This window comes from Aegilops tauschii, chromosome 7 (assembly GCF_002575655.3).
Source record: "Aegilops tauschii subsp. strangulata cultivar AL8/78 chromosome 7, Aet v6.0, whole genome shotgun sequence".
NCBI lineage: Eukaryota > Viridiplantae > Streptophyta > Magnoliopsida > Poales > Poaceae > Aegilops > Aegilops tauschii.
Genome location: NC_053041.3, coordinates 265582586 through 265599184, shown reverse-complemented (window position 1 = coordinate 265599184; position 16599 = coordinate 265582586).

The window sequence follows — 16599 nt, the reverse complement described above, 5'->3', positions numbered from 1 at the left end:
GTCGGTAGCCTTGATCTTTGCCCAATGCATTTTGACACGGGCAAAGGCCATCCAGGCACCCTCTATGCACGCCGAGCGCTTCACAGCATCAACCCGAGGCAGCGCGTCAACGAGCCACCTCACCAAACCGAAGTAGCTACTGGTAATTGGTTCGGCTGGCCAAAGCCGGACTATTAGATCCTTCATGGCCAGGCTGGCCACCCTATGCAGCTCCATCAGCTGCTTTAGCTGGTCGTTCAGGGGCGTCGGGTGCTCCGGCAAGAAACTGCGACCAGAACAACTTCTCGGTCAAGTTCCCCTCCTGGGCTTGGAAGAACTGTGTGGCATCGGTAGCACTCCTCGGAAGATCCGCAAACGCGTCTGGAGAAATCCACACTCGAGTGAGGAAAGCATATCTTTGACCTCCAAATATACTCTGCAAAAGAAAGGCCTTACCAGCCGCTATCTGCTTCGCCTGCCGGATCTCTTCACGAGCACTTCGGGACTCGACCCGCGCCTCTTTAGCCTCTTGGAGGGCTTTGGCGAGTTTGGACGATTGGGCTGAAGTCTTCTCCTCCAAATCCTCGCATATGAGGATGGCGTCCTTAAGCTCTTTCTCGACTTCAGCCACCCAAGCTTCATGTTGGCGGCGAGCGGCCTGCTCGGTCTTCAGTTCCGCAGCCGCTTTGTTAGCGGCTGCCTTGTTTGCCTTCGCCTCTTGTTGGGCCTGGGCAAGGGCGCCTTTGAGGGTCTCGACCTCGGCTGCCCCAACTATGCTCATAATCAAAGCATTACATGAGTTAATCTCCAAATATAACTATCACTCATGATATACAACTAAACTTTTAAAACTATACGCATACCTTGCGTCTCATCGAACCGCTTGTTAACGCGGTCAATTTCCTCATCGGCGAACTTAAGCTTCCGATTGAGTTCGGGAACTTCTGCAGCCTGGGCGGTTGCCGCCAACAGGGAAGCCTGTTGCAACAACAGAGTAGTATGATTAACTCTCCTGAATAATATGTGGATCCTCTGTCCGGTTTCTTCAAACCGGACAGTGCCTCAGGGGCTACTGTCTGTATACACGTATATTCCTCTAAATAAAACAAAGATGTTTAAGACATTACGTCGCATACCTCAAAGACTGTCAGTAGGCTCGTGAAGGCTTCGTTTAGACCGCTTTTTGCAGACTGAACCTTTTCCACCACCGCACCCATCAAGGTGCGGTGCAGTGCTCCTCCACGATGGAAGCACGTTGCAGTGCTTTCACTAGAGTGTTTGGCGCCTCCGGATTAGTGGAGGTCGCCAACGGAGCTGATGCCCCTCCTTCGAAGGGGGCTGCTCACCCGATCCCAGAGCCACATTGGTCTTCGGAACGGTGTCTGGCTGGGGCCTGGATTGTTGGGGGTCCCCGCCGTCAGTTGTTACAGGGGTCGCCTCCTCTATGTCTTCAGCGACCAAGGTATTAACCTCGGGCGCTTTCTTATAGCCTCGCCCGCCCCTCCGCGGCCAGGAGAGTTCCTTCGGGATAACACCTATGTGTCATCCATGGTGATAGGTGAGGGGGCTCGTGGCAGCGTCTCGCTCTCTGCCATCTCAAGTGGCAGAGAACTCCCCTTCGATAGCGAAGTGTTCGGGAGATCGCGGGGAGGGCTGAAAGGCACAAGACATGATAACTTATATAATGAAAACAGGAAAACTGGAGATAAACAGTGAGTATCTAAAACACTTACGATTCGGCCAGGGGCTTTGCCCTGGGAGGCTTTTTGGTGGCCAATTCGGCATTTGAGTCCGAACTGTCCGGGAGGGTCATCTTCCCCCTCTTGGGCGCCTCCCCCTTCGGGTCTTCGGAGGCTGCCCTCTTCTTCTTCCTCCCCTTACGGAGGGAGTCGCTTTCCACCTCCTCCTCTTCCTCTTACTCATCTCCCTCATGGGAGGAGTGGGCTTCGTTCTCTTCAGACATAGCATCCGAAGGACCCTTGTGGTAGGGCCCGACCTTGGCCTCCTTGCCCTTCTTTTTCTTGGCCTTCTTCTCCGGCGCCTGATACGGCGCCGGGACCAGCATCTCTGTTAGCTGGGGTGTGGCTGGGCCTTCGGGCAGCGGTGCTGGACACTTGATCCGCTCCGCCTTTGCCGTCCAGCCCTATACGAAGGACAGACAATACATTATATCTAAACTTATTTACCGAATAGGTACTCGGGAAAATCATGCTTACCGGCGAGGCCGGATTCTCGATGTCGAGACCGATGTCTTCGGTTTTCTTCGGCCACATTTTTTGGCATTGAAGAGCAACTTCCTAATGTCTTCATGCGTCATGCCGAAGAAGTGCTTCAAGGTCCATGGCTCCTCCGGACTAAACTCCCACATGTGAGAAGCCCGGAGTTGGCAAGGAAGAGTTCGGCGGAAGAGCATCACCTGAATCAGGTCTATGAGACCGATGTTTTTGCCTATCATGTTGGTGATGTGCTTTTGCAGCATCTGCACCTCCTCCGTGGACCCCCCAGTCAAGGCCCTTAGCGGTTCAGGAGGTGAGCCTAGTGGGGGGTTCGGATCTGAAGTCGGGCGCGGCCACCCAGTTGGCATTACGGGGTTCGGTGATGTAGAACCACTTCTGCTGCCACACCTTGACCGTCTCTACGAATATCCCTTTGGGCCAGACGGTGTTGGGAAGCTTTCTCACCATGGCCCCGCCGCAGTCCGCGTGGTGTCCGTCGACCACCTTCGGCTTTAGATTGAAAACCTTGAGCCATAGGCCGAAGTGTGGTGGGATGCAGAGGAGAGCCTCGCACACGACGATGAACGCCGATATGTGGAGGAAGGAGTTTGGGCTAGATGATGGAAATCTAGCCCGTAATAGAACATGAGGCCGCGGACAAAGGGGTGGAGGGGAAACCCTAGCCCGCGGAGGAAGTCGGGGATGAACACTACTCTCTCGCCAGGCTCCGGAGTGGGGATGGCCTGACCCTTGTTGGGGAGCCTGTGCGCGACATCCGCGGATAGATAACCCGCGTCTCGGAGCTCCTTGATGTCCTTCTCGGTGATGGAGGAGGCTTCCCACTTGCCCTTGGAACAAGATCCAGACATGGCTGGGGAGGTTGGTGGCGATGGGAAAGATTGACATTTTGGGTGTTGGAGGTCAGAGGAAGGGAAGGCAGGAGCTAGGAGAAGGCGTGGGGGAAAAGGAGGAATCTTTACCCTCTTATATGCGGTGAAATACCAAACGCCTCCCTCTCAAGCCTTAAAACTCGCCTGTTCCCAAAGAGATCGTGCGAATGGTACGGTTGGATTACCCAAAACAATATTGATGAGGATCCCGCAATAGGCGGGCACGATCTCTATTTTGACAAGATGTGCCAATGAAGGCTATGCCTCGAAACGCGAAGCAGGAGGCGTGAAAATGGTTCGAAATGTTAAAGAGCTAAATGTGACGCTTCACCGAAAAAGTTGTCAGTAAATGACACAATTTTATTTGGATACCTTGCCTTCATGGCTAAGGGTTGCATCAATTATACAAAGCCGGATACAGCTCCTTTGTGTAGGGAATTGTCTTAAAGTGTTCAGGAGAAGGAACCCGCCTTGCAATGCCAAAGACAATCTGCGTGCCGAACACATCGTCATCGAAGACTGGTTCAGGGGCTACCGAGGGAGTCCTAGGTTAGGGGGTCCTCGGGTGTCCGGGCTATTTGATATGGGCCGGACTGATGGCCGTGAAGATACAAGCAGAAGACTTTCCCCCGTGTCCGGGTAGGACTCCCCTATGGGTGGATGGCAATATTGCTGTCCGGATATATTATTTCCTTCCCCTACCAACCGACTATGTACAACCCTAGGCCCTTCCGGTGTGTATATAAACCGGAGGGGTTTAGTCCGTAGAGGCTATCAGAATTCCCATAGGCTAGACAACTAGGGTTTAGCCATTACGATCTCGAGGTAGATCAACTCTTGTAACCCCTATACTTATTGAATACAATCAAGCAGGACGTAGGGTTTTACCTCCATTAAGAGGGCTCAAACCTGGGTAAACATTGTGTCCCACTTGTCCCTTGTTACCATCAATCCTGAGACGCACAGTTCGGGACCCCCTACCCGAGATATGCTGGTTTTAACACTGACACTCATCCATCCAGATCTACTCCACCGAGAGAGACCACAACCTCTACGGAGAAGATCCACCTTGGATTCAAGACCCCTAACGGGAAGACCTTAAAGACCTCCTCATGGAGAAGAACTTACTACTTGTATCGTCCCTTGTTGATTGTGGATCGTGTATCTCTTTGTGTTTCGAGGATCTAGCACATGTGTAACGAATCTTGTTGGTTTGAGTTATTTCTCTCATTTTCCCCTCGTGTTTCCCCTTGTGTTCTTCGCAGGATCTGTTCCAGTCGTGAAAGATCAGCCATCTAGGGTTCTACCCTACATCATCTAGTGGGAATTTTTAATTATAGAACTTGGCTTGTATATTCCAATGATGGGCTTCCTCAAAATTTCCCTAGGTCTCCGTGAGCAAGTGAGTTGGATGCACACCCACTTAGTTTCTTCTTGAGTTTTCATAAACTTATAGCTCTAGTGCATCCGTTGCATGGCAATCCCTACTCACTCACATTTATATCTATTGATGGGAATATCCATGGCCTGTTGATACACCTAGTTGATGGGAGACTATCTCCCTCTTTTTGTCTTCACAACCACCATATTCTATTCCACCTATAGTGCTATGTCCATGGCTCACGCTCCTGTATTGCGTGAAAGTTGAAAACGTTTGAGAACATCAAAAGTATGAAACAATTGCTTTGCTTGCCATCGGGGTTGTGCATAATTTGAATATTTTGTGTGATGAAGATGGAGCATAGCTAGACTATATGATTTTGTAGGGATAAGCTTTCTTTGGCCATGTTATTTTGAGAAGACATAATTGCCTTCTTAGTATGCTTGAAGTATTATTGTTTTTATGTCAATATTAAACTTCTGTTTTGAATCTTATGGATCTGAACATTCATGCCACAATAAAGAAAATTACATGGATAAATATGTTAGGTAGCATTCCACATCAAAAATTCTGTTTTTATCATTTACCTACTCGAGGACGAGCATAAATTAAGCTTGGGGATGCTTGATACTTCTCCAACGTATCTATAATTTTTTATTGTTCCATGCTATTATATTATCTGTTTTGGATGTTTTATATGCATTAATATTCTATTTTATATTATTTTTGGGACTAACTTGTTAACCTAGAGCCCAGTGCCAGTTTCTGTTTTTTCCTTGTTTTTGAGCTTCGCAGAAAAGGGATACCAAACGGAGTCCAAACGGAATAAAACCTTCACGATGATTTTTCTTGGACCAAAAGGCAACCAGGAGACTTCGAGTGCAAGTCAGAAGAGCCAGGAGGTGGCCACAAGGGTGGAGGGCGCGCCCCGTACCTTGTGGGCCCCTTGTTGACCCCCTGACCTAGATCTTCCTCCTATATATTCACATATATTCCCAAACCACAAGAAGCGTCCACGGAAACACTTTTCCACCGGCGCAACCTTTTGTTTTCGTGAGATCCCATATTGGGGCCTTTTCCGGCATACTGCCGGAGGGGGATTCGATCACGGAGGGCTTCTACATCAACCCTATTGCCCTTCCGATGAAGCGTGAGTAGTTTACCACAGACCTACGGGTCCATAGCTAGTAGCTAGATGGCTTATTCTCTCTCTTTTATTCTCAATACCATGTTCTCCTCGATGTTCTTGGAGAACTATCCGCTGTAATATTCTTTTGAGGTGTGTTTGTCGAGATTCGATGAATTGTGGATTTATGATCAGTTTATCTATGAATATTATTTGAATCTTCTCTGATTTCTTTTATGCATGATTTGATATCTTTGTAATTCTCTTCGAACTATCGGTTTGGTATGGCCAACTAGATTGGTCTTTCTTGCAATGGGAGAAGTGCTTAGCTTTGGGTTCAATCTTGTGGTGTCCTCACCCAGTGACAGTAGGGGTAGCGAGGCATGTATTGTATTGTTGCCATCGAGGATAAAAAGATGGGGTTTACATCATATTGCTTGAGTTTATTCCTCTACATCATGTCATCTTGATGGCGACTCCCACCTCCCCACCGCCACCCTAACCCTAGCCACCCACCATCGCCGGCGATCCCCACATCCCTCCGTGGGTTTTGCCATCTGATCGGCTCATCATTCCCGGCGTCTCTTCCTCTCTCTTCTGGTTGTCTTCTTCCTCATGGCGGTACATGCAGCGTTCTCCTTGGGATTGGATTTCTCCCCGGGTATGAAGTTGGCGTCTGAGATCCAACGCAACTTCCACAGATCGGTGCACCCCATGGTGGAAACGGGCCATTTCATTATGGTGGTCTCTTTCGCACGGCATACCTTCCGGCTTGATGAGGAAAATGTGGGGTTCGCCCTCGAGGCGGCCATTGGAGGATATTGTTCACACCTCAAGGTATCTTTCCTCCACCATGGCGTATTCTCATTCAACGTTTCTTGCAAGGAGGTGGGTTTTTTCATTCTGCACCAGAGGAGTTTTGTTTGTGACCAGTTCAAGTGTTTCTTCCACCTTTGGGGCCATGGCGGCCCAGATTGGCAGAAAGAATTTCGCCTTTGGCAATCTGAATGCCAAGAGGAATGGGTTTTAGTTAGCCCCTCTAAGAGGAGAGCTCGCCTTGGTTTAGAGGCCATGAACATTGCTCCGGCCAAATCTTCTCTCCGTGCTCGCGCGGCCAAATCTCTTCCTAAGAAACATGCTACGTTCGCCATGTTCATGCAATACCCGACGCGTAAGGGCTATAGCTATGGCCCGTCCACCGATGAGGTGACCACGGTCAGAGCAGCTGGTTATCAGGTTTCGTCCCATGAGGATGCGGATGCTCCTTCTCCAGTGACGACCCCGCCGCCAGCAAGGCTGGCGATTCAGTTTGGAACAATCCCGCCTTCCCCGGAGGGTTTATCTCCTGCCCGTTTAAACCCTGGAACCTCTGGTGGCCGATTAGTTTTCGCATTGGAAGGTTTGGATTCTCCTGCATCCCCTCAGCCACCTTCACCTGGCCACGTTCCTCCGTTGGGCTCCAGGGTCCAGCCCATCTGCCTGTCTGATGACGAGAGTGGCAGCCCATCACCTCTGGCCTCTAGAGCTTCCTCCCCTGAGGATATTATCAGAGATCTGCAAAGTTTTGATGATATGATTGAAGATATGGCTGCGAGCTATTGGGACTGTCAGAATTGCTTGGCTATGCACCACACGTCAGAGACATGCACGAATCAGGTCCGGTGCCGCAATTGTTTTCGTTTGGGACACATTAAAAAAAAATTGCACCAGCAAGCCGCCTGACTTGTCCGTCTGGGTGCCTAAAGTCCCATCGCCGGGTTTTGGGAAGCGGGACCGAAAAGAGGACTTCCTTTCCTCCCCCGTCTCTCTAGTTTCCCGAGACCAAACGACTCCGGAGAAAACCCCATCCTCTGCTTCTCCGCTGCCACCATCGCCGCCTATCCGCCCTGCCGTGCACACCCAAGCTTCCTCCAGCTCCGGTCCGGCTCCTGCTTTGCAGCCTCCAATGGCGGTGTTCGAGATTGACCCACATCGCTTCATCCCAGCGGGTTTCGACATTGAAGATGGCGGAGCAGATCGTCTGCCCCGCACCTTCTACACGCCGGCCGTTCCACCACCCCGAGCGCATGAGCAGTTCATGGTGGCCATTGTAGAGCCGATCCGGTCTCCAGAGCTGGTTGGTGTATGTTGTCAGCAGGTTCTTGATTTCCTAGTTCAAGTGATGCATGTTCCGGTTATTTCTGCGCAAACTTGGTTTCAAGGAGTTGGTTTGTTTGAGATGGAAGATCCAGTTGTCCGGGGCTCTTTTACTCTGCATCCGCCGTTTCCCTTAGGGGTCGATGATGAAGGCAATGAGTTTTTTGTCTGCTTTATACCACATAATCAGGGTGAAGGTTTTCGTGCTATTCATGGACAGCGGACGGGGTGGTTGATGTTCATCGGCATCCCTTTAGACTATAGAAACACTCAGTGCATTGCTGATATGGTTGGCTCCTTCGGACAGTTCCACTACTGGAATAGCACTGACAGGCGTAAGGTTAGATCTTTGGTCCGTGCCTCGTTCCCTGACAATGCGCTAGTCCCTCGCTCGGTCACCTTTCGGGAATTTGCCAATTGGGGTGATGTCATGGTGTCTTGGTCAGCTGGTTGTTATATCTTATCAGGGGAATTTGCTGGTGCCATGATCCGAGCGGATGAAGATCCTATGCCTCTTAATGGGAATCCCCACCCGTTGCCTGGAGTTCAGGTGCCGCAACCGTTTTGGGCAATGCCTCCATACCCTACTCTGGGATGGAATGCAGTTCCTCCGGGCCCTAATCAAGGACAGAATGATGTGGCAGGATGGGCTGATAATGTGCAACATGAAGCGGGATGGGGCCCGTGGGAGGAACAGGTTCAGCCTGATCATCATCAGCAGCATGAGGAGGTTCAACTAGCCCAGGACCAGAACTCTATGATTTTGAACCCATCCGTGGACTCTTCTGATGATGAGGATATGATTGAAGTCCAGCAGCCTCTGCAAGCCCCACCGATAGTGCAGTTGGAGCCGATTCATCTTGGTATGGTCAGGGTCTCTTATGGGCTAGTTCTTCCGCCGGCAATGATCTGGGAGAGATTGTTCAAATCCTTATTGCCTGAATTTTTCATCAGGGATATACCAGCTTGTCTGCCTGGATTTTCTGCGTCGTTGCTGCAAGTTAAATTTGGGTCTGCTGATCTGCAACAGAAATTTCAGCTCTTATCTGCCAAGCAATGTGTCTCCAACCCTGGAATCAGCTCTTCGGTGGTCATTGAAGAGTTGACATCTGATGATCTTTCGTGCTCCAATTACCAGGTTCCACTTTCTCCTTCACCGGTCTCTCAGGAGGATTTTCAGTTTTCTTCGGTCAGTCCAACTACGCTGGGCAAGCGACCACGTCAGTCTGCACGCTCCAGACGTTCTATCACGCTTGTGGAGCCAGTTCTGGACTTCTCCACCAGACGGATGACGCGCAGTTTTGCCAAAAGGACGGGCATGAAGCCAGTTTCTGCCATCCCTCCGAGGTCTGCCCCCCTGCATCGCCTGAAGGCTAAGAAGCTTCGTCTTGATGATGAGCCCAGCCAGCTTCCTCTCCCACCCCCGACGCCTATTTCGACGATGCAGGCAATTGGAGTGGCTCTGGGCATTGATCCGTCTGAGTTATCGGTCGAGAAGCTTATGGCTTCTCCACGTCCTGCTGCAGAAGACGATGGTCCACATGATGATTGACAGCCCAAGAAGCTTCATGGAGAGTTGGGCACTTTTGTTTTTGTGCCCGTTTTTTGTTAGTACTTTCTGTTTGTGTGACTGTCTGAAATCCTTGGTTATTGCTACTGCCACTTATGTTCTGCCCATGTCCATGCTGTTAAGCAGCTGGATCTGCAACTACTTCCCCACGCCATTTTTATGGATAATTGTTATTTTCGAAATTGGAATGTGCTCTGTTGGAACGTGCGTGGGCTGAATTCTGAGGCTAGACAGCGGGACCTACGTGCCAAGATTGAGGAGAGCAGATGTTCTGTTCTTTGTCTGCAGGAAACTAAATGCGAGAACTTTGATATTCGAACGATTAGATCCTTTTGCCCTAGGAGGTTTGATCAATTCGCGTTCTCGCCTTCTGTTGGAGCCTCTGGTGGGATTCTAGTCGTTTGGAATTCTTCGATCTTTCACGGCCAGCTTGTTGATATTCAGAGGTTTGGTGTTGTCGTCTCCTTCTAATCGTTGCAGAACTCCGAAAAATGGACCCTAGCCTCTGTGTATGGGCCATGTGAGGGTCAGCCTAGGGATGATTTCATTAGTTGGCTATACCATCTAGACATCCCTCCCGATGAAAATTGGCTATTGTTGGGGACTTTAATTTCATCAGGTCTTTGGATAACAGAAACCTCCCGGGTGGTGATATTAATGATATCTTCCTCTTTAACGAAATAATTGGTCACCTTGGTCTCTTGGAGCTGCTCTTGAAAGGCCGTAGCTTCACCTGGTCTAAAATGCAGCAAAACCCCCTGCTCGAGCAACTTGATTGGTTCTTTACTACTGCTGATTGGATTTCACATTATCCGAACACTGTGGTTAATCCACTCGCCAGAACTGCCTCGGATCACGTGCCTTGTGTGGTGTCTATTGACACTACCACTCCTGCGGCCAAGACTTTTCGGTTTGAAAATTTCTGGTTAGATATGCCGGGGTTCATGGATTGTGTCACCAAGTCTTGGAGTGCACCAGTCTTGTCTGATCTTTCTGCTTCTGCGGTTATCACAAGGAAATTCAAGCGGCTGCGGTATGATTTGAAATTTTGGAGCAAAAAGTTATCATACATCAAAAAGCTTACTGTTGATTGCTCAAAGGTGATTCTACACTTTGATCAGCTGGAGGAAGTGCGACCTTTAACATGGCCGGAATTCAATTTCCAAAAAATTGTGAAGTTTCACTATGAACATCTGTTGAAAATTCACTATATATATTGGAAACAGAGGTGCACTATTCGGTATATAAAGGTTGGCGAGGAGAATTCCAAATTTTTTCGTGCCATGGCCTCGGAGTGTATGAGGAGAAACTCAATCTCCAGTCTGAAGATCAGTTCCATGCCTGATCCTGTGACTGATCACGCTCAGATGGCGGGAATTCTTTGGGCTTCGTTCAAATCGAGGATGGGCCAGGCCCAAGGGATCAATATGGGCTTCGATTTGAATCATTTAATTCAGCCCATCCCCGGACTGGAGGAACTATCCTTGCCGTTTTCTGATGAGGAAATTAACAAAGTTTTGAAGGAATTGCCGGTGGATCGGGCACCTGGTCCGGACGGCTTTAGTGGGATGTTCGTCAAGCGCTGTTGGCCTATAATTGAGAAGGACTTCTTGAGGATGATTCAGAATTTTTATGAGGGGAAGCTTTCATTGGAAAACATTAATTCCTCCCTCATTACGCTCATACCCAAGATCATTTCACCAGAAGGGCCCGATGATTTCCGGCCAATATCTCTCACCAACACTTGTCTTAAATTTCTAACAAAATTGTTGGCCAACCGGTTGCAGAGGGTGATCCTTAAGTGTATCCACAAAAATCAGTATGGGTTCCTTAAGGGTAGGTCAATTCAGGATTATCTGGCCTGGAGTTTTGAGTATATTCATCAATGTAAACAGTCCAAGCGTCCAATCATAATTCTTAAGTTGGACTTTGCTAAGGCCTTTGACACTGTCGAGCATGAGGTTATTCTTCAGATGTTCCAGCATAAAGGGTTTGATGCCAAATGGATCCTTTGGATTAAACAACTGTTGTCTACAGGTTCTTCGTCTGTACTGTTAAATGGCATTCCTGGAAAGCAATTTATGTGCAAGTGTGGGGTCAGACAGGGTGATCCACTATCACCTCTGTTGTTTGTCATCGCAGCAGATCTGTTGCAGTCTGTGGTCAACCAAATGCTGGTGCATGGCCCGCTCTCTTTGCCTATTCAAACCCATGACAGAGAGTTTCCATCATTCAATATGCGAATGACACGATCCTATTTCTTGCAGCTAAGGATGATGAGCTTGTTGCCCTCAAGAACATGCTGCTTACCTTCCAACAATCCACTGGTTTAAAGGTCAACTTTGCTAAATCCTCAATGATTCCTTTGAATATGACTGATGAGGAGGCTGCTAGACTTGCTGCTATTCTTGGTTGTAAAATTGGCCAGCTACCATTTACTTATCTTGGATTGCCTTTGGGAACTACAAGGCCAAGGATCATTGACCTCATGCCCTTAGTTGACAGTCTTGAGAGGAGGTTAACTGCAAGCTCTTCCATGTTGAATCAAGGCTCTCGCCTGCAGCTTCTTACCTCTGTCCTGACCTCTCTGCCAATATACTTTCTGTGCAGCCTCAATATTCCAGCAGGGATCATTAAGCAGCTAGACAAAATCTTCAGGCAATGCCTTTGAAGGGGTAATAGTGATGCTCCAAAGCAATCTCTGGCTGCTTGGGAGCTGGTTTGCAGGCCAAGAGATAAAGGGGGTTTAGGTATTATTAATCTGAACATCCAGAATAAAGGACTTCTTATCAAGCATCTTCACAAATTCTATAACAAGGTTGATGTTCCTTGGGTGACCCTGATATGGAACAGCTACTATGATCATGGGGTTCCACAGGCAACAACTAATGCTGGATCTTTCTGGTGGAGGGATGTTTTGAAGCTGCATGAGGCTTACACTGCTATAGCCTCAGCTCATATCAACATGGGTGATTCTGCTCTGTTCTGGACAGACTCTTGGCACATTGGGGGCTCTGCTAGACCCCTATGTTGGAGATTGCCAAGGTTGTTTTCTTTTGTCAATTATGATAGGATCTCTGTGCGGGAATTTCTTCACTCCCAGGACCTTTACTCTATGTTTTATTTGCCTCTTTCTCATGAGGCTGCTGCTGAGTTACACATGCTGGAAGGTTGGATCATGCAGTTGGACAGAGACCCCACTATACCTGATGTCTGGATATGGCCTGGTCAATCAGGAGGATACACTGCCAAAAGTTTTTACATGATCATGCACTCACACCTACCTACAATACAACCTTGCAAATGGCTACGGTAGAGTAAGTGCACCATGAAGATCAAGGTGTTCGGCTGGCTATTATTCTTTGACAGACTTAACACCAAGGATATGCTGGTTAGGAGACACTGGCGCTCAAATCAGGATGACAATCTTTGCCTCATTTGCAGTGAGCTGGCATATGAGGATAGAATCCATCTGTTTTTTAACTGCACCTTCAGCTGTAGAGTCTGGAGCTACTTGGGCATTGATTGGTCTGGAGGCTCCAATATTCTGCAATGTATCCTGCATGCTAGGTCCAACTTCACGCACCCTTTCTTCGTTGAAGTTATGCTCACAGCAGCAGGGAATATTTGGATTTTGAGAAATGGCAGAACCTTCAGAGCTGAGAGAGCTACTTTGAGTGCTTGGAAGTGTAAATTCATCCACGATATCTCTTTGCTTGCTCATAGGGTGAAGGATGGTACAAAGCCAAAACTCTTGGCTTGGGTTGCTTCTTTGTTGTAATGCGGGTAGAGTTGTTTAGCCATAGGTAGACTCTTTTACTTTTTCCTTCCTTGTATAGTCTGTAATTTGTTTGTACAGTTCTGCTTTCTTTAATAAAGGGTTGTGGGGCTTTGCCACATAGTAAATATTCAAAAAAAAAATACATCATGTCATCTTACTTAAAGCAATACTCTGTTCTTGATGAACTTAATACTCTAGATGCATGCAGGTGTCGGTCGATGTGTGGAGTAATAGTAGTAGATGCAGGCAGGAGTCGGTCTACTTGACACAGACTTGATGCCTATATTTCATAATCATTGCCTTAGATATCATCATAACTTTGAGGTTTTCTATCAATTGCTTGACAGTAATTTGTTCACCCACCGTATTATTTGCTATCTTGACAGAAGCCTCTAGTGAAACCTATGGGCCCCGGGTCTATTTTCCATCATATAAGTTTCCGATCTACATTTTTCCAATCCTTTATTTTCAGATCTATAAACCAAAAAACCCCAAAAATATTTATTTTATCTTTTGTTTAGTTTTATCTATCTCTATCGGATCTCACTTTTGCAAGTGACCATGAAGGGATTAACAACCCTTTATCGCGTTGGGTGCAAGTGTTTGATTGTGTGTGCAGGTATGGGTGATTTGTGCGTTGTCTCCTACTGGATTGATACCTTAGTTCTCTAATTGAGGGAAATACTTATCTCTACTTTGCTGCATCACCCTTTCCTCTTCAAGGAAAAAACCAACACAAGCTCAAGAAGTAGCAGGAAGAATTTCGAGCGCTGTTGCCAGGGAGATCTACGCCAAGTCAAGACATACCAAGTACCATCATAAACTCTCATCTTTTTCGTTACGTTATTGCTACCTTTTGAGCATGCGTTGGTTTTCCCTTGAAGAGGAAAGGGTGATGCAGCAAAGTAGCGTATGCTTTTCCCTCAGTTTTTGAGAACCAAGGTATCGATCCAGTAGGAGACTACACGCAAATCGCCTAGTACCTGCACAAACAATCAAGAACCTTGCAACCAACGCGATAAAGGGGTTGTAAATCCCTTCACGGCCACTTGCAAAAGTGAGATCTAATAAAGATAATAAGATAAATATTTTTGGTATTTTTATTGTATAGATATGAAAATTAAGATTGCAAAATAAATAGTAAACTAGAATTGTAGATTGGAAACTTATATGATGTAAAGTAGACCCGGGGCCATAGGTTTCACTAGTGGCTTCTCTCAAGATAGCATATATTACGGTGGGTGAACAAATTACTGCCGAGCAATTGATAGAAAAGCGCATAGTTATCATGATATCTAAGGCAATGATCATGAATATAGGCATCACGTCCGTGTCAAGTAGACCAAAACGATTCTGCATCTACTACTATTACTCCACACATCGACCGCTATCCAGCATGCATCTAGAGTATTAAGTTCATAAGAACGGAGTAACGCATTAGGCAAGATGACATGATGTAGAGGGATAAACTCAAGCAATATGATATAAACCCCATCTTTTTATCCTCGATGGCAACAATACAATACGTGCCTTGCTGCCCCTGCTGTCACTGGGTAAGGACACCGCAAGATTGAACCCAAAGCTAAACACTTCTCCCATTGCAAGAAAGATCAATCTAGTAGGCCAAACCAAACTGATAATTCGAAGAGACTTGCAAAGATATCAAATCATACATAAAAGAATTCAGAGGAGATTCAAATATTGTTCATAGATAATCTTGATCATAAACCCACAATTCATCGGATCTCGACAAACACACCGCAAAAAAGAATTACATCGAATAGATCTCCAAGAAGATCGAGGGAACTTTGTATTGATATCCAAAGAGAGAGAAGAAGCCATCTAGCTAATAACTATGGACCCGAAGGTCTATGGTAAACTACCCACACATCATCGGAGAGGCTATGGTGTTGATGTAGAAGCCCTCCGTGATCGATTCCCCCTCCGGCAGAGCGTCGGAAAAGGCCCCAAGATGGGATCTCATGGGTATAGAAGGTTGCGGCGGTGGAAATAGGGTTTCGTGGTGCTCCTGGTTGTTTTCGGGGTATATGGGTATATATAGGAGGAAGAGGTAGGTCGGTGGAGCTACGAGGGGCCCACGATGGTGGGGGCGCGCCTAGGGGGCAGTCGCGCCTCCCTGCGTCGTGGCTGCCTCGCTTCTGTCTTGACGTCCACTCCAAGTCCTCTGGATCGCGTTTGTTCCAAAAATCACTCTCCCGAAGGTTTCATTCCGTTTGGATTCCGTTTGATATTCCTTTTCTGCGAAACACTGAAATAGGCAAAAAAACAGCAATTTGCACTGGGCCTTTGGTTAATAGGTTAGTCCCAAAAATAATATAAAAGTGTATAATAAAGCCCATTAAACATCCAAAACAGATAATATAATAGCATGGAACAATAAAAAATTATAGATACGTTGGAGACGTATCAAGCATCCCCAAGCTTAACTCCTGCTCGTCCTCGAGTAGATAAATGATAAAAACAGAATTTTTGATGTGGAATGCTACGTAGCATAATTTTCTAAGTAATTCTCTTAATTGTGGCATGAATGTTCAGATTCGAGAGATTCAAGATAAAAGTTTAATATTGACATAAAAATAATAATACTTCAAGCATACTAACTAAGCAATTATGTCTTCTCAAAATAACATGGCCAAAGAAAGTTCATCCCTACAAAATCATATAGTTTGGTCATGCTCCATTTTCGTCACACAAGAATGCTCTCATCATGCACAACCCCGATGACAAGCCAAGAAATTGTTTCATACTTTAGTTATCTCAAACTTTTTTCAACTTTCACGCAATACATGAGCGTGAGCCATGGATATAGCACTATAGGTGGAACAGAGTATGATGATGGGGGTTGTGTGGAGAAGACAAAAAAGGAGAAAGTCTCACATTGACGCGGCTAATCAATGGGCTAGGGAGATTCCCATCAATTGATGTCAATGCAAGGAGTAGGGATTGCCATGCAACGGATGCACTAGAGCTATAAATGTATGAAATCTCAACAAAAGAAAATAAGTGGGTGTGCATCCAACTTGCTTGCTCATGAAGACCTAGGGCATTTGTGGAAGCCCACTGTTGGAATATACAAGCCAAGTTCTATAATGAAAAATTCCCACTAGTATATGAAAGTGATGAAACCAGAGACTCTCTATCATAAAGATCATGGTGCTACTTTGAAGCACAAGTGTGGAAAAAAGAATAGTAGCAGTGTCCCCTTTTTATTTTTTTTAGGCCTTTCTATTTTTTGGCCTTTCTCTTTTTTTATTTGGGACAATGCTCTATTAATGATGATCGTCACACTTCTATTTATTTACAACTCAATGATTACAACTCGATACTAGAACAAAATATGACTCCATCTAAATGCCTCCGGCGGTGTACCGGGATGGGCAATGAATCAAGAGTGACATGTATGATAAATTATGCATGGTGGCTTTGCCACAAATACGATGTCAACTACATGATCATGCAAGGCAATACGACAATGATGATGCGTGTCATAATAAATGGA